Raw genomic sequence first — 18424 nt, 5'->3', positions numbered from 1 at the left:
GATTTCTTGGATGAGTTTCAGTTGGTACAGCTTGAAGATGTTGACAAGGTGCTTGGACAGGTTCGTGCAACCACTTCTGTACTGGCTAACAAAAGCTAGCAGGGATGGAACAGCCAACTGGACCAGGGAAGTGATTAATGCCTCTCTGCGAGAAGGGGTGGTCCCAGGCTGCCTGAAAGAGGCAGTAGTGAGACCACTCCTGAAGAGACCCTCCCTGGACCTAGAAAAACTTAATAACTGTAGGCTGGTAGCAAATGTTCCTTGAATGAGTGGTGGCAGGCCGGCTCCAGACACTCTTGGATGAGACCGATTATCTGGATCCATTTCAGTTGAGTTTCAGGCCTGATTCTGGCATGGAAACAGCCTTGGTCGCCCTGTATGATGACCTCTGTCAGGAGAGAAACAGGGGGAGTGTGACTCTGTTGATTCTCCTTAATCTCTCAGCGGCTTTCAATACCATCGACCATGGTATCCTTCTGGGAAGACTGGCTGAGTTGGGAGTGGGTGGGACTGCATGGCAATGGTTCCGCTCCTACCTGGTGTGTCAGCTCCAGAAGGTGGTGCTTAGGGAACATTGCTCGGCACCCTGGACTCTTCAGTATGGGGTTCCACAGGAGTCAGTTCTGCCCCCTATGCTGTTCAACATCTACATGAAACCGTTGGGTGCAGTCATCCGGAGCTTTGGAGTGTGTTGCCATCAGTATGCTGATGACACGCAGCTCTATTTCTCCTTTTCATTTTCTTCCGGTGAGGCTGTCAATGTGCTGAACCAGTGCCTGGCTGCGACAATGGACTGGATGAGGGCTAATAAACTGAGGCTCAATCCAGACAAGACTGAGATGTTGTTAGTGGGTGGTTCTTCTGACCAGATGGTGGATGTCCAACCTGTCCTGGATGGGGTTGCACTTCCCCTGAAGGAGCAGGTTCATAGCTTGGGGGTTCTCCTAGAACCATCTCTGTCACTTGAGGCTCAGGTAGCCTTGGTGGCACGGAGTGCCTTCTACCAACTTCAGTTGGTGGCCCAGCTACACCCCTATCTGGACAGGGATAACCTGGCTTCAGTTGTCCATGCTCTGGTAATTTCCAAGTAAGATTACTGCAATGCGCTCTACGTGGGGCCGCCTTTGAAGACGGTTCAGAAACTGCAGCAGCCAGATTGGTAACAGGGACCAGATGGTTCAAACATATAAAACCAATTCTGGCCCGCTTGCATTGGCTGCCTATATGTTTCCGCACTTGATTCAAGGTGCTGGTTTTAACCTAAAAAGCCTTACACGGCTTAGGATACAATACCTGATGGAACGCCTCTCCAGACACAAACCCGCCTGTACACTACTCTCAACATCCAAGGCCCTCTTCCGGGTGCCTACTCAGATGGAAGCTCGTAGGATGGCAACAAGGGAGAGGGCCTTCTCAGTGGTGGCCCCCAAATTATGGAATGATCTCCCTGATGAGGTGCACCTGGCACCAACACTGTTATCTTTTTGGTGGTAGGTCAAGACTTTCCTCTTCTGCCAGGCATTTTAGCATGTGTTTTTAAATTGCTTTTTAAAAATGTTTTTAAATTTGTATATTTGCTTTTAATGTTTTTAATTGTTGTAAACTGCCCAGAGAGCTTGGGCTATAGGGCAGTATACAAATGCAATAAATAAATAAATGTGTAAATAATGTTTTTTAAATAGGGTCATTTTCTGGCACTAGAGCTGCATTTAGATTTTTATTGACAGACCCCAGCAGATATAAAAGCCACCCAATAAAAAATCTAGTTAGCTTCAAATTCGGCAGGTACCAAAAGAAAACAAGGTGACCTTGACACTTATTGTTCCTTCTGTGTTGAAAACCTGACTTGTTCCCTTTTTCAGTGCCCTTTTTCATAAATAAAGAGAAGACAAATAACCTAATTTCAGCACTGTACAGAAGTGACATTAAAGGTTTAAATGACATTATGCTTATTGAGCATAAGTAGGCGAAGTCCACTTATGTACAGGCTTTTACTGATGCCACATGAAAATTATTTTGTCATATGTTGGATTCAAATGAACATGTGTACAGGATGCTCTCCTGGAGAGTTTAATTGCCATCTAAAGAACATTCAAAGCCACAGTTTTTCAAATTCTAGATTAATTAATCTAGAATATATTTATTTATTTATAATTTGATGTATATCCCGCCCTTCCTCCCAGCAGAAGCCCAGAGCAGCAAACAAAAGCACTAAAAACACTTTAAAACATCATAAAAGCAGACATTAAAATACATTAAAACAAAACAACTTTAAAAACATTTTTTTTAAAAAGCTTTCAAGACTTTTTTTAAAAAAAGTTAAAAAAACATATTTTTAAAAAAGTTTAAAAGCATATTAAAAAGCAATTCCAACACAAAAGCAGATTGGGATAAATGCCACACCTCCTTTTCTTACATGCAGTTCTGCACACTTAACCCACCAATTCCCTTGGCTGTGTTCTTGGCATCACTGAATCTGATTTCATTTATTTATTTTATTTTATATCCCACCCTTCCTCCTGAAGGAGCCCAGGGTGGTATTGACTGAATGACCCCTTTCATTAATATATTTTACTTGCTCTTTAGCAGGGGTGAATGCTGCAGTCCTTCTTGGATAGGGGCTGCATGGCAGTGGTGGCCAGAGCCAGAAGCAGAAGTGGACAGAGAAATCAGTATGACTGTTTACTCCAGGGATGGAGAACCTGAGGTCTTCCAGATGTTGCTAGACTCCAATTACCATCATCCCTGAACATTGACCATGCTGGCTGGGGCTGATGGAGTCCAAAAACCTTGGGTGGGCCACATGTCAACCAGCCCTGCTTGATTTTGTTCAGTAGGCGACATTCCCAGCTACACAAAAGCCAGAGGTTTCTAACTTTCACAGCTACCCCCAGCTCTTGATCCTTCTTCCAGACAAAGAAGAGTCATTTATTACAGTTCAAGGGCATTATCTCAACCAGGCAAAAGCACTCAAGGAACATACAGAACAGGGCTGGAGAGGGGCGTGGCCTGGGGTGACTCCTGAGGGTCAGATTTTGAGAATGGGGGGCCACATGTGGCCCCCAGGCCTGAGGTTCCTCACCCCCAGGCCTGAGGTTCCTCACCCCCAGGCCTGAGGTTCCTCACCCCCAGGCCTGAGGTTCCTCACCCCCAGGCCTGAGGTTCCTCACCCCTACTCTTTAATTTATACTTTCTGGGGGCTCTAATCATGATGAAAGCGACTGGAGATCTTTCACTCTTCTAATGCACATTCATGTGGAGATTCCCACAATCTTCTGTTTATCTTTAGTTTTTATTTTGGTTCAATTATTCCTTTTGTATTTACTTATAATCACAATAATATGCTGGAGGAGTTGAGTAACTACTGCCTTTTACTAGAAGCATGGGAAATCATGCTCTTTAACTGTTCTGTTGGCTTGAATAAAAAGGAAGAGTGGGAATTTAAGATAAGCATTCACATTTAACAGTGCAATCCTGTAAGTCCCATTATATTCAATAGAGTTTATTCCTCAAGTAAGCATGTTTCAGATTACAACCTAAGTGACCCTGTGGACACAATCTTTTTAAAAGATTGCTTAAGGCTGCTCCATGTGTTATGCAGTGGTAAACATGCAATTGCCATGTTGTCTACATGCGGCAGGAAGCCATGGCCTGTCATAGTCCTCTGACCCAGGCAGTTGCTTTGTTTTATGCACACATTGCATATCTATACTTACAATAAAAACATACATGTTATGAATTTAATGGATGAAGCCACCATTAGTACTACGCATGCAGAATGACCAGGCACAACATTATACTAATCAGGCCAGATAAAGTAAGTGCAATTTGCAAATAGGTTTGTCCAGAAGAGGGGAAATCACATTAAAACAACTTTTCCAATCCTCTGGTGCGCTGGCTTTCTCTTCTCTGATGGTCTATTATGTCTCTCCACAGAAACCCTGTCAAGGCTGAGACAGCAAAAGGATAGCAGCATGGTGCTTGCTGAGACAATTTTAATTCACAGTACCATTCACAGTGGCTACCGCTCAGTGCAGTGCACAATGTACTTTGCATTCAAGGACAAGGAGAGGAATAATGTGTGGGGAAGGGAACAGAAAGCACATACCTCTTTCCTACTCTTCCCCAGCCCAACATCACTTTTACAGATCTGGGCTATGAGATTGTCGTGGGGCTTGTCTGCATTGCCGATTTGCCAGGTATTATCTGCCAATTTAGCATGCATTTTTAAAATTGCTTTTTAAAAATGTGTTTTTAAATTTGTTTGTTTTTAATGTTTTTAATTGTTGTAAACTGCCCAGAGAGCTTTGGCTATGGGGCGGTATACAAATGCAATAAATTAAATAAATAAATTAAATAAATAAATAAATAAGATGTGTGCACTCTGTACTGGTTGTGCCTTCAGGAAGCCCAGTTGCAATCAGTGCATCAGCCACTGAATTACTGTGCTTCAATCCTTTCTAGATAGAAGGGTATGTGGGTCAAATTATACTACCTCCATTTACAGGCTATGGTACTGCTAAGCAGCACTTCCTGTTTTAAAGCTTATTAATGTGCAGGGCTTGTGAATGCCTGAAGTATCTTAAAAGGGGCCTTTAATCCTGCCATATACAGGATTAGCATTCCATGGTCATTGGAAATTTAATTTAATTTAATTCCCCTTTCTTTAGGTCTATCATATCCAGTCTTTACTGACATTTGTCTTCTTCCAGAACAGGGGTTGGGAACCTGCAGCCTTTCAGATGTTGGACTGCAACTCCCGTCAGCTCTAGCCATCATGGCCAATGGTCAAAATTAATGGAAGGTGTAGTCCACATCTGGAGGTCCAAAGGTTAGCCTTTCCAATGTGGTGCCCAGAAATGAACACTTATTCCAGTGGTTGCCTTGCCATTGCCCAATAGAATAGTGTTGTTACTTCCTGAGTCTTGGAAAAAGTATTCATGTTCACACCACCAAAAATGGCATAGGCCTTCTGTGCTACAGCACCACCTTCTTAGGTTCAGAACTTCCATCTCTGTCACCAGGAAAACCACTCTGTCTTGGAGCTGGCTGTGAGGGCCTGCACCTGGTGTTGGGCCGAGGAGACAGTAAACTAGGGTTGCTGCTGGTGTACCGTCCACCCTGCTGCCCGGCAGCTTCTCTGACTGAGCTGGCGGAGGCCGTCTCGGCTGTGGCATTGGAGGAGCCCAGAACGATAGTGCTGGGTGATTTCAATGTCCATGCAGAGGCTGCCTCTAGTGTTCCGGCTCGGGACTTCATGGCCTCCATTATGACCTTGCGACTGTCTCAAGTTGTTACTGGCCCAACACATAGGGCAGGGCACACCCTCGACTTGGTTTTTGCTCCAGATGAAGGAAGGGGTAGTCTGGAGATGGGGTGGTAGTGGATGTCACCCCATTGTCATGGACAGATCACTTCCTGGTGAAGTTTAGACTTATGGCTCCGATCCTTCCATGAAGAGGGGGTGGACAGATTAAGACGGTCCGCCCCCAGAGACTAATGGAATCCACTGGATTCCTGAATGCCCTGGGGGAGTTCCCAGTAGATAGAGCAGGTGACCCTGTTGAAGCCCTTCACACACTGTGGAACAGCGAGGCGCGTCGGGCTCTTGACACGGTTGCCCCCGAGCGCCCTCTCCGGCACTGTGGAACCCGACTTGCACCTTGGTACACCAGTGAGCTAAGGGCAATGAAACAGGCTGGACGATGGCTAGAGAGCAAGTGGCGAAAGACGTCCTGTGAGGCTGATTGGGCACAAGTAAAACATCATAACCATGCCTACTGTGTGGCAGTGAGGGTGGCAAAGAAAGCCCACTTCTCTGCCTCCATCACATCCTCAAGTAGCCGTCCAGTGGAGCTTTTCCGTATTGTCAGGGGTCTGTTGACATCAACTCCAGGAAATGGAGTCTTAGACCCTTCAGAGGCCCACTGTGAATTGTTTGCAAGGCACTTTGAGGGTAAAGTTGCTTGCCTCCGTAGCAGTCTTGATGCCCCATCTACATCTACTGTAGTCCCCAATGAGGTGTCCAGTGCAATGTCTGCTGCAATTTCTTGGGAACGGTTTTAATTGATGCTGCCTGATGCTGTGGACAAGGTGCTTGCGATGTTGTGGCCAACAACATGTCTTCTCGACTCTTGTCCTTCTTGGCTTATTAAAGCTTGCCGAGGGGGTCTGACCGAGTGGATGTGGGAGGGAGTGGTTCCAGCTGCCTTGAGAGAGGCGGTGATTCGACCACTCCTGAAAAATCCCACCCTGGACCCATTGGTTTGTGACAACTACCGACCGGTTGCAAATACCCCTTTTTAGGGAAGGTGATTGAGAGGGTTGTGGCGCAGCAACTGCAAGTACTCTTGGATGAAACAGATTATCTTGACCCATTCCAGTCTGGGGTCAGGCCTGGTTATGGGACTGAATCGGCCTTGGTCACCCTGATGGATGACCTTTATCGGGAGAAGGACAGGGGGAGTGCGACCCTGTTGTTCTTACTTGATCTCTCAGCAGCTTTTGATACCATTGACCATGGTATCCTTCTGGGCCAACTTGGTGAGATGGGTATTGGAGGCACTGTTTTACAGTGGTTCCGATCCTATCTCCAGGGTTGTTCTCAGAGAATAGCATTGGGTGACTATCTTTTGGCCCCCTGGCACCTGTGCTGTGGGGTGCCGCAGGGTACCGTCTTGTCCCCCACGCTGTTTAACATCTATATGAAGCCCTTGGGAGCAGTCATCAGGAGATTTGGGGCGAGGTGTCACCAGTATGCTGATGATACCCAGCTCTATTTCTCCGTAACATCTGAATCAGGAAAGGCCGTGCAAGTCTTGGACCGCTGCCTGGTCTCGGTGGTGGGCTGGATGAGGGCCAATAAACTGAGTCTGAATCTTAGCAAGACGGAGGCACTGTGGGTTGGTGGTTCCCGAGTTTGGATAATTGGTCAGTTGCCTGCTTTGGACAGGGTGGTACTCCCTCTGAAAGAGCAGGTCCTTAGCCTGGGGGTGCACCTGGATGCACCTTTGTTGCTAGAGGCCCAGGTGACCTCAGTGGCTAGGAGTGCCTTTTACCAGCTTCGGCTGGTGGGACAGCTGCGGCTGTTTCTGGACCAGGATAGCCTGACCACTGTTGTCCACACACTGGTAATTTCCAGGCTGGATTACTGTAATGCGCTCTATGTGGGGCTGCCCTTGAGGTTGGTCCGGATGCTGCTGATGGTGCAAAATGAGGTGGCGAGACTGCTCACTGGAGCAGGGTATCTCCAACATGTCACCCCACTGCTGAAATAATTGCACTGGTTGCCCATTTGCTACTGGGCCAAGTTCAAGGTTCTAGTTTTGGTGTACAAAGCCCTATACAGCTCAGGACCAGGTTACCCGAAAGACCATCTTATCCTTTACATACCCAGTCAATCACTGCGCTCTGCAGGTGAGGGCCTCCTGCAGATATCATCTTATCAGGAGGTTCATTCTGTACAATATAGGAAACGGACCTTTAGTGTGGCAGCACCTACCCTGTGGAACTCCCTCTCTTTGAATATTAGGCAGGCACCATCTCTGCTATCTTTTCGGCGCCTTTTGAAGACTTTTCTTTTTCAACAAGCCTTTTAAGTCTGTCTCTGTGTCAGATTCTCTTAATATGTTTTTAATAATGTTTTAAACCTTTTAAAAAAAGTTTTTAAAATGTTTTTAACGCTGTTTTGTCTTAATATATTTTAAGATTTGTTTTTATGATGTTTTAAAGTGTTTTTAGTGCCTTGTTTGCAGCTCTGGGCTCCTGCTGGGAGGAAGGGCGGGATACAAATTATATAAATAAATAATAAATAAATTTTGTTATCTGTCCTGGCTTCCTCCAACAGAATCGGATGCAGGACTCTCAGCTTGGTTATTGCCAACGGCTTTAATCCACAGATTAGCACTCAACTTGAATATAGGTCAGGATACAGTTTGCAAGGTCTAAAATCACTACAAGGCACAAAGGCACAAAGCTACTCAAGCAAATACATAGTCACAACACTTGACATGCAGTTCCCACAACAAAGAGAGTGAGCAGCATAGCATGCAAGCAAGTGAAACTTTGTGTGTGTGAATGCATCACAAGAGAAGGGGCCAGCTGGGCTTATTTAAGTTCCAGAGCCTCTCCCCGCCTTTTGTCAGTGGCAGTGAGGGAAGATTGATCTAGCTGATTGGCTCTGGCTGTAGAGACAGAAGGACTCCAGGAGGGGGCTGCCTGCCAAAAAAGTAATGGGAAGGAGTTCCCGAGTGTCCCCCCATGAATATACACCTGGGCACTCATTAAAAATTCACTGTATAGTTAATGTATAGTAAATGGATACATGTCTATTCAGTCTTTTTATATTTAATAGAGCTTACTCTCAGGCAAATCAAACTGCGGTAATTAGACCAGATTAAGATTCTGTTGAAGCTTTGAAGCGGTACTACTTTTGTGGGGAGGGGATTGGGGTTTTATAAGATTCAGCATTCTGGTTAAAGAAAGTAAAAAATTTTTTGTCTATAATACAAGGACTTAGGCTGCAATCCTAACCAGGTCTACTCAGAAGTAAGTCCTATAGAATTCAATGGCATTTACTCCAAAGTAAGTTGGGTTAGAACTGCAGCCAGTCCCTTTTTGTGGCTGTTTTAATTCCACCTTCTATATCTTCACAACAGCCATATGAGGTTGGTTAGGCTGAGAGTTAGTGGCTAGCTCAAGGCAGTAAGTGAGCAAAACTAAAGTGGGTAAAATAAGTTTTACAAATGTGAAATTGCATTTTTCTTGCTGTTTATCAAGGCTTTGAGTGTGTTTTTATACAGTTGTATATGTTCATTTTAATTTATTTATTTTAAAATATGTTAAGTTGCCCAAATGTGGTTGCTTTTACTCTTGAGTTTTTTGCATGGTTTAAGGTTGGCATTGGGGGAGAGCAGGGCTGTTGTGCCTTTAACATATACCTGTGTGGCAGGCAGACATTAAATACAAATTAAATCAAGCCTTTTCTAGTATGGAAATACAATTATGGGGAAAGCTCCACCTCTTGACATTCTGTCTGTTAGACATATTATTATTATTGTCATGTGCAGCTTCCTGAGCCGAGGGCTGAAGATGAGGCATTGTTGTATATAGATGAAACACCTAAAACCATAGTCCAAATGCCCTGGCAACAACCAGGCTCTGTTCATCACTCTGGGTGGTTTACTTTTATCTCCTTCCTTCCATTTCCTTCAAAATTTGTTAAAACGTTGTTTATATTGCTGTAACCTGCCCTGGGATCTTCTGATGAAAGGCAGGTAATAAATGTTGTCACCACCACCACCACATTTGTTTTTGTGATGAATAAAAAGTGACATTATTTAACGCTTCATTTTGTATTTTTCAATTAACAGAGACTATAATAACAATTAGCATGTGGGGGTTGTGAAAAATTTTGAGGTTAGAAAGGGATAATGGCCTCTCATCAAGGCTGGGAACGCTGCATCTAGTCTGTATTCATTCACCATCTATCTGATCTCTGATGGCAGGAGGCACCTAGAGAAGTGCTTCTGAAGCTGATTGGACAGGGACATGTGGGAAAAGCTAGTCCTTTAAGCACCCAGATCTCAAGAAGTTTCATGCCTTAAGGCTTCAGTCTTCTTCATTTACCTTGGAGTAAATCCCTTTGAACTCAATAGGACTTACTTTTGAACAGGCATGCATTGGATGGTACTGTAAAAATCCAAAACCAGCACTTTGAATTATTTTCAGACACCATCTAGCAGTAAGTATAGATCATATAATGCTGGAAAATTATGTTCAGACCATTACATAACAGTCTAGTGAACTGCCATGTTCTGAAGTTTCCAAATAGTCTTCAGAACCTATCCTAGGTACAACCTGTTTGGCTAATTTAACCTGGCTATTACTAAAAGTATGGGTAACTGTGACCTGGCTGTAACTGTCTCTTGCAATAAGCTGTTGCCTGAGACAGGCATATTGAATGCCTAAATGAAAACCCTTGACAAGAGAAATGAGCACCCTGCTGTCCCTTGACGTGGTCCTTCTGACATAATCTGATCTGCTCAGTGTGGCTATTTTTGTGCATATTTTAAATGCCTGTATGAGTGTTGTGTGTGAAGGTCAGAGAAAGGATTCCACTTCTGTAGTTGGGATGCTGTAATCAATTATATTCCATATAATTAAGTATTTAAAGTGCATATTTACTGTGAGATCTTCTTCGAATAGCACAATATAAGAAAATGTGTGAATTTTTGCAGGGGGTTGGGGGTGGAAGTAGATAGGATTAACACTTGAATGGTGTTTCACAGAATAGTGAGAACATATTTTGTTAACTACAGCAATGAAGCCAGAAGGCAACATGAATTCATACTGATTCCTTCTGAAATGAGTTCAGAAAAGTCCACTTAAAATTTGAGTGAGCTACACATATGAGAAATTTCTCACAAAACCATTCTTTGTAGGTTAATGTATTTATTTCTTTATTTGCTACAGATTTTTATCTTGCCCTTCTGTATAAATATTTTTAGGTGGCTGGTACTCTGAAAACAACAAATCTAAAACAACAATAAAAAGTAGATAAAGTTGCAGCATTGAAACAATCTGAACAGAAGTATAAAAACTGGGGAAGCCAAAAAAAAGTCTCCTTCACCTGGTACCTAAAAGAAAACAGTGTGGGCACCAGGTGAGCTCACTTGAGAGAGTATTCCACAGGTCAGGTGCCACAACAGGGAAGGCCTTCTCTGCAGTGACCACATGTCAAATGACGGAGCACTCAGGACTGTCTCCAGAGATGACTACCGTGCACCATAACAACCATCAACTAGCTTACCACAAGTATATATGATGGAAAACCCTAACTGGCAACAGGTCCCTACAATCTGTGCACATGGCAAAATGGACCGAACTCCATTCATCACATGTGATAATGTATATGTGGAATAGCAAGCAGTTTCCTGCCCTGAAGTGACAGTTCCGTAAGAAATTTGTCATGGGCGAACCAGGTCCCAGAAACGCCAGGCTACAGGACTTCTTCTTGGTGTGGAAACAGACTAAAGTCCTTCAGCTTAGTAAGAATTTCAGGTCTACCTGATGCCCTGTCTGCTTATGCGTTGTTGTGATTGTTAATCAGTCACTTTACACAATAAAAAGTTTCAAAGCAAATTGACAAGATAAAATACAATACATAAAACCAATTTTAAACACCAACAGCAAAAGGAAAATAGTGGTAATACAAATTCCATCAAATGGTCATCTATCAATATGTTAATAAGGACCCAGGGCCAGCCCACCACACTAAAAGATGAGTGCCAATGTAGGAGAGACCATTAACTGAAGGCCTGAGTCTTAGCCTGGAGCCTAAAAATGGTCAAGAATAGTTCCAGGCATGTCTCCCTGGGGAGGCCATTCTACAGATGGGGGCCATAAAATAGTTGAAGCCTCTTTGTCCTACCCTACCATTCTTTTTCATTTTCTCAGTTTTTATTTCCTCTTCCAGCTTGCTCCATGACACAAAAGTCATTCTACAAGAATTAAGAAGCATACTGGCAGTGTGGGAGCTGTTGTTCCTATTTACAAATGTGAGGAACATAATTGCTAAGGGCACTGTTGGATTTAATTTCCATATCTTTGTATCCTCTTCAGAATAAAGCTTTTGAGTTTGCCTTCTTAATAGTAACTGTCACAGACTGCAAAAGTGCTTAATGTTACTATACTGGATCCTGAGACACATTCATATCTAAAACGCTCAAACCTTAAATAGATAATTCAGACTGTGTACAGACTTCATATTGTATGGAAAATGAAAATGCTCTTCTAAAGCTTTGGTTGCTGGAAGTCCAGACATCTTCTCTTCTGGTTAATCCTCTGGGGCAAAGAAAATTTCTTCAGCACTCAAGGAACAAATTGTGGTCACTGGCTAAATCTGATTTTCCTCTTGCTAGTGACATTGTTGAAACCTGTATGGTTGTCACAGGTGATACTGTGGGAGTGTGTGTAATTGTCACCTGTTAAACAGCGCACAACATCACTGATGCTTGCCACTGCACACCAAACCCCACCCCCTACAACTCACAGTTGACTATGGATACTCCCAGATAGCGTCCTTACATTACAAATAGGTCATTCAGACCTGATTTTTCTGACCACATGTTTGGCATGTTAGTTTCCACACATTACCATTCTTTCAGTCATGGATAGTCATTGCTATTCCACTGTTGACCATCCACACCAGTGGGCAGAGCTTGATGGGACGTATCCAGAGTGGTAGTGGTGGTGGCTGCTGCTGTTCTTCTTCTTTCCTCCACTGCCGCCTTCTATTCTGGGTGGAGAAATACCTATGCATGTGTGTACTTGTTTTAAAAAATATCAGAATGTGAATAAGAGCAAGTATTACCAGCCTTAGTTATCACATTTCACAACAGACAAAATGGAGTGTTCTGGTTTGGGGGAGGGGATTTCCATTTCTTTTTTAAAAAACTTCTTTTCAACACTGTGGACCTGCACAGGAAGATTGATGTGACTAAGGCTTGCACAAGACAAGAGTGATAAATAGATATTACGTTAAAAAAAATCCAGATGTACTGCAATCAAAATATCCAAAGTAATCCCCCACATGTACATTGTGGTTATCTTGAGAGAAAAGTGTTTCTAACTGGGTTGATAAAATATGGATGTACCTTCAGAATGTGGCATTTGGTGGAAATATACATGCTTGTATCATTTGGGCTTCTGGAAGCAAAATGGCGAAGAGCTAATGGTGAAGAGCTAATGGAAGTGGCACTAGAGGCAGGCCACTCACTGAAATATCACCACACAGGTGACAAACTGCCCACTTAAAATATGCTAATGAGCTTCTACATACTGTGAACGTATAATGCATTATTTTCATTTATTAGATTTTCCATGATTAAAAAGTATGGACTGGTATTTTGATGACAATGTCATTATGTGGATGATACAAAAACAAAAGTGTGCAAGAGCAACACTGATTCCACAATAAACTCCTGCCTGGAAGCATTCTATAACAATGAAATCGAGGAGTTAATATTATTTTTCATTTTGATGCAATAGGCACCTTGGCAGCGATAAAGTTGGAAGTAATCCAGTGACTGAGGTTATCATACTTTGGACACATAATGAGAAGATGTGATTCACTAGAAAAGACAATAATGCTGGGAAAAACAGAAGGGAGTAGAAAAAGAGGAAGGCCAAACAAGAGATGGATTGATTCCATAAAGGAAGCCACAGACCTGAACTTACACGATCTGAACAGGGTGGTTTATAACACATGCTATTGGAGGTCGCTGATGCATAGGGTTGCCATAAGTCGTAATCAGCTTGAAGACACGTAACAACAACAATCTAGTGACCATTTTCAACTCTTTCTTTTAGATGTACAATCATCTCCAGTTTACAAAGCAGAGAACTGAGTCATAGGAAATTTAGTTAAGTTGTCTAAGACCTCAGGATTTTAGATCTTTCTGAATAAGGCATGTGATAGGCAAACAGAGTTCTTAGACAAAATGGAATGTTGAGGCAGGGATCTGTCAAGGTCTCTCAAGAAACCCAAAGCCTGAGGCTGGGGCATAACATAATAAGCTACCAGGGACAGAGTTATGTTCAGGCTTCAGTGACCTCTGTCCCATACCAATCCCATCACACTCTGATTTCAACAGAGACATTGCCCACAGATTTTCAAGACCAAGGTAAGAGTCCACAGCTCAGTGGTAAACCACATGTTTTCCATGTTCAGTCCTTGGCATCTTCAATTTAAAAAAATCAGATGATGGGAAAGACTTCTGCCTTAGAGAGTGGCTGGAAGCCATTCTGCTACTCATCGTAGACAATACTGGGCTAGATAGACAAATAGCCTGCCCTGGTATAAGGCAACTTCCCATGTTCCTTAACTCATCTTTGGAGTCATAAGTGCTACAGATTGAAAGTTCTCAGGATGCTGACTTCAGCACCAAACACCAAAATGTACACTTACCCCAAACTGCAGGATACACACAACTGTGACATCTGGAGTTTATTTGCTTTCTCTGTTCCATGTGGCGTGGATGGCTTGCTGAAGACATCTGTATATTTTACATGAAACATTTGCTTGATCTACCTGCATCTCTAATGCGGCTGTGGCTTGCTAAGTGCTCCCTGTGGCACACTACTGCAATCTGTATGGTGCAGGCTAATTCATCAGGGCTGTTGAATTTGTAGTCTGTGTTAGTCAGCCTCGGACCACAGCTCAACTACTTGTGGGTGTGTGGTCAACATAATGCATATTGTATATCTCTTTGTTTCACTGCATGTTAGTATTTTCATCCTACCAGGTACTCATAGTAGCTTTTAATAGCAAGAGTATTAAAAAGGAAGGGGGTATTATGGAAAGTAGGACAGACTTTAAATGACCATTTTAAGCAGAAGATCTTCTCTTGAGGAAATCCAGCACAGCACCAACTTTACACCCACTTTCATTGTTATGCCAGCTCACTTCTACTTAAGCTGCACAGTTGTGTATTACATTACATAAATCACAGATAAGAGGAGGAAGGGTAGGGGGCTTTCAGCATCCATGAACAATAATCTAAAACAACTTTTCAGAGGATACTTTGCTCATTCACTCAAACGCTTCAGTTGTATAAGTGCTTTGGGGTGGGAGTGGAGGGACAGCTCCCATGCAGAACTTTAGCCACTAGAGGGCATTTGAAGGACACAAGTTCAATAAGTTGTCCCATGGACAACCGAAGGCAGCATATTTTATCTGACCTACTGTGCGAAACTATGGGCACACAGCAAACTCTTTCATCCTTCTGATTCTTTTCTCTCTCCCTTTGTCCTACTCTGCTTCCACTTTCCTAGTTAATGATTACTAGCAGGCAACATAGACATTGTCCTTCATGCACTATTACTGGAATAGCTAATGTGAATAATGATTATATGGGGGGTGGTGGAATGACACTGCTGAACAAACTATTACAGTATAAGATACCTTACACCTGCAAACTGTTTAAATCCACCAGTGTTGAAGACTTAAAAAATAAAAGATGCTCTTCATTTCTTCTAGCATCACACATTTGGACCTGACCATCTCCTCACCTTAATCTTCAAAATATTCATGGAAGCCACTTTGATGACAGCTGCAGGATTTCTTATAAAGAGCCTTTGCCTCCAAGAACCTCCTTTATCTCGGCCTGATCTGTGAGTCCACATTATTATATATTTATCTGTGTCTTTAAGAGGAGATTGTAACATATCACTTGGGAAGACAGGAAGCTACTGCATACTGAGTCAGACCATTGGCCCATCTAGCCCAGTGTTGTCTATAATGACTGGCAGCGGCTCTCTAGAATTTCAGACAGGGGTCTCTTGCAGCCGTATCTGGAGATACCAGGAATTGAACCTGGAACCTAGGGTTGCCAGGTTCAGGGCCTGAGACTGATCCTGTATCTTTAGGAGAAGAGGAAGTCAGCCAAGGACAGGTGTTCTTGCAATGCTGTAATGAGAAAAACTACAAGGTGAAATTCTCCCTTCCCCCTGCACAACTTTTAAACATGCAGAAGACCTCTTGGAGGCCAGGCCTGGCAACCAAGAGGTCTTCTGTATCTTTAAAAGTTGTGCAGGGGGAAGGCAGAATTCCACCTTGTGGTTTTTCCCATTACAGGGTTGCAAGAACACCTGCACTCGGCTGACTTTCTCTTCTCCTAAAGATACAGGATCAGTCTCAGGCCCTGAGCCTGAAAACCCTACTTCTGTGTGCAAAGCAGATGCTCTATTACTGAGCCACAGCCCTGGCTTCTTGTACCTGCCTGAATTTCCCTGTCTTAGTCTTCTCATCCATCAGGGTTTGCAGGCAGGAGTGTAGTCATCCAGGGTTTCACGGGGGTGTCTTAGACCCTTTACTTTTGGGAGAGACCAGCAGGGTCCCTATATCCCCAACACCCAATGAGACAATCAGCATGAAATGGGAGTCTGTTGGCCACTGAGAAGAGTCTTCCTGGTCCTTTCCTGTTGATTGGAGTCAATCAGAGTGAAAGGAGGTTAGTCAGTACTGAGAAGATTCTTTTCAGTAGCTAACACTCTCCCCTTTCATGCTGATTGGCTCCTAGGAATGTGTGTTGTTATGGCATGAAGGATCTCATTCTCAACCCAGCAGCAAAAGACAAAAAGGGGGAAGGGCTGTGGCTGTGCCTGTCATGAAGGGACCCTGCACTTTTGAATTTGCCACTACATTACTGTTTGCAGGTCAAGAGAAATCTCCCTTGGTGTGTAGGAGAATTTTGACAGAAAGAGGGGAGCGATTGTAATTTAAAACAACAGATATTCCAGAGGAATCAACATATAATAGGCATATAATAGCTTAGTTTCCCATTTCAGGATAGCTGCCTTTCCTTTTCCTGTATCTATATAGAAATGCATTGCAAATTTGCGAGGGAACGGTACTTTACTCCCCAAACATTATACTTCCCGTCTCCCATGCTGACCGCCTTGCTCTGCCCCTCCACCTGAGAGATATTTCTGCTAGAAGAATGAGCAGGTGTGTTGAGTTGTGGTGAGGAATGCACTGCTCATTTTTGTGTGTCTGTTTTGCAATTTTATTACATAAAGCTAGTTCCCCTACCCTTAATATACACCTGGAGGAGAATTTTTCTCCAGAAAGGCCACTTTATGTAAAGGAAAATATTATGAAGAAAATCTACAGACACTGCAATACTTTTAGGGTAGAAGTGCATGCGATGCGTAGTTCTGTGATTCTTTTTAGGGGCTTGTTTTGTTTCATACAATGCAGCTACTGAGGCTGAAACTTAAAGTGGAACACCAGTTTGGAGAAGAGGCTCCCCAGATGGTTGTTTTAGCAGTGGGTGAGTGGTGGTGCCACTTTGGAATGGGAGCCAAGCTTGGCTACCATCTGCAATGGACACCCCTCATCTTAATTTACCCAAAATGTAATGCCCCAGCCTATAGATCTATGGAATCAATTTTATAGATTTATGGGCAAGCTTGGATCCCATTCAAAAATGATGGCGCTGCCTGCCCACTGCTAGGATGCTACCTGTTGGCCTGGTGTGGAGGAACTGATAAGTGGTATGGCTGCTGCATGACTCCTTGAGGGAACTATGCATCTAGGGGTCAGGGCCTATTGGTGGCTCCATGCTGAGGGCCCATGAAGTCTGGTGCTAGCCCTGAAACAAACAAAAAGGTATATAGTAGGGACAGAGAACCTGCAACTTTTGCTCGCTCCTCTGAGTTGCTGTCTCTTGAGAAAGCGAAGTCCCTGGTAAGTGCTGCAAGGACTTGGACCCCCTGCCTGATCCTGACTCCAGCAGCTTGCATCAGCTCCTGGCTGAGTCAGGGGGCATAAAATCCCAACAGCCCTTAGAGAGCCCCTTAGGGAGTCCCGAGGGCGAGGGTGCTACCCCCTGCTTTTTTAAAACCAATCTAGAGGAAATTGGTAGCATTGGTAGTGGGGAGGGTGTATGGCACATGCGTAGTTCCGGTGCAGGGTGAAAGCCTGTGCAGTGAACGATAGCAGAAAGTCGCCAGATGCCTTCATAGTGAGTCTGTAACTGGCACAAGGCTGGCCCTCCCTGGGTATGAGACGGCGGGAGTAGATGTGCCCTGTGTGAAAGATATTGAGTGGGTCTGACTCTTCCCAATTCTCACAGAGGCCTACTGGGATAACTGGTTCTGGTAGGTTTTGTTGGTGGGCTCTTGTTGGGTCCATATCAGGTGTTCAGGATGAGTCTCAGTAAGGAAGAACATGGGTGATGCCACCCCAATTTCAGTGATTATGGGTTGAAGGAGATATAGCCATGGGAAGGTGGTGAACTACCATAGAAGACAACGGCAAGGCTATCTATGCATTGTTTCTCGCTCCCACTGCACTCATGGAAGAGTTCCTCATTGCTCATGTGCTGTGCCCACTGGCCTGTGTGTGTTGTGGTTTGACGCCAGATCAGTACACAATAAGATCCCACTCATCTATGATTTGATCGTGGATGAAGGTGGCAATTTGGTGTGCACTACCGAGGCCTGGGTGGGTGAGCTGGAAGGAGTTGATCTGACCCAGCTTTGCCCACCCGGACTACTTGGTGCAACACCAGCACAGGCTGCAGGGATGGGGGAGAGGAGTTGCTGAGGTCTACAGAACTTCTATCTCTGTCACCAGGAAACAACTCTGTCTTAGATCTGGCTGTGAGGCCCTGCATCTGGTGTTGGGCCAAGGAGACAGTAAACTCGGGTTGTTGCTGGTGTACCGTCTACACTGCTGCCTGGCAGTTTCTCTGACCGAGCTGGCGGAGGCTATCTCGGCTGTGGTATTGGAGGAGCCCAGAATGATGGTCCTGGGTGATTCCAATGTCCATGCTGAGGCTGCCTCTAGTGTTCTGGCTCGGGACTTCATGGCCTCCATGACGACCATGGGGCTGTCTCAAGTTGTCACCGGCCCGAC

General features: G+C 44.1%; 1 long non-coding RNA gene across 1 annotated transcript in view; it reads left to right on the top strand.

Moving 5' to 3' along the window:
- LOC133379159 (uncharacterized) overlaps positions 1 to 18424 on the top strand; it is a 126803-nt gene that overhangs the window by 18291 nt on the left and 90088 nt on the right. Inside the window, exon 2 of the long non-coding RNA XR_009761129.1 lies at positions 15041 to 15174. This is a non-coding gene — a long non-coding RNA (uncharacterized LOC133379159). The remainder of the gene's footprint in view (positions 1 to 15040; positions 15175 to 18424) is intronic.

The sequence above is a fragment of the Rhineura floridana genome, chromosome 1 (genome assembly GCF_030035675.1).
Source record: "Rhineura floridana isolate rRhiFlo1 chromosome 1, rRhiFlo1.hap2, whole genome shotgun sequence".
NCBI lineage: Eukaryota > Metazoa > Chordata > Lepidosauria > Squamata > Rhineuridae > Rhineura > Rhineura floridana.
Note: the sequence above shows the minus strand (reverse complement) of the source record. Positions and strands in the feature narration are given on the sequence as shown.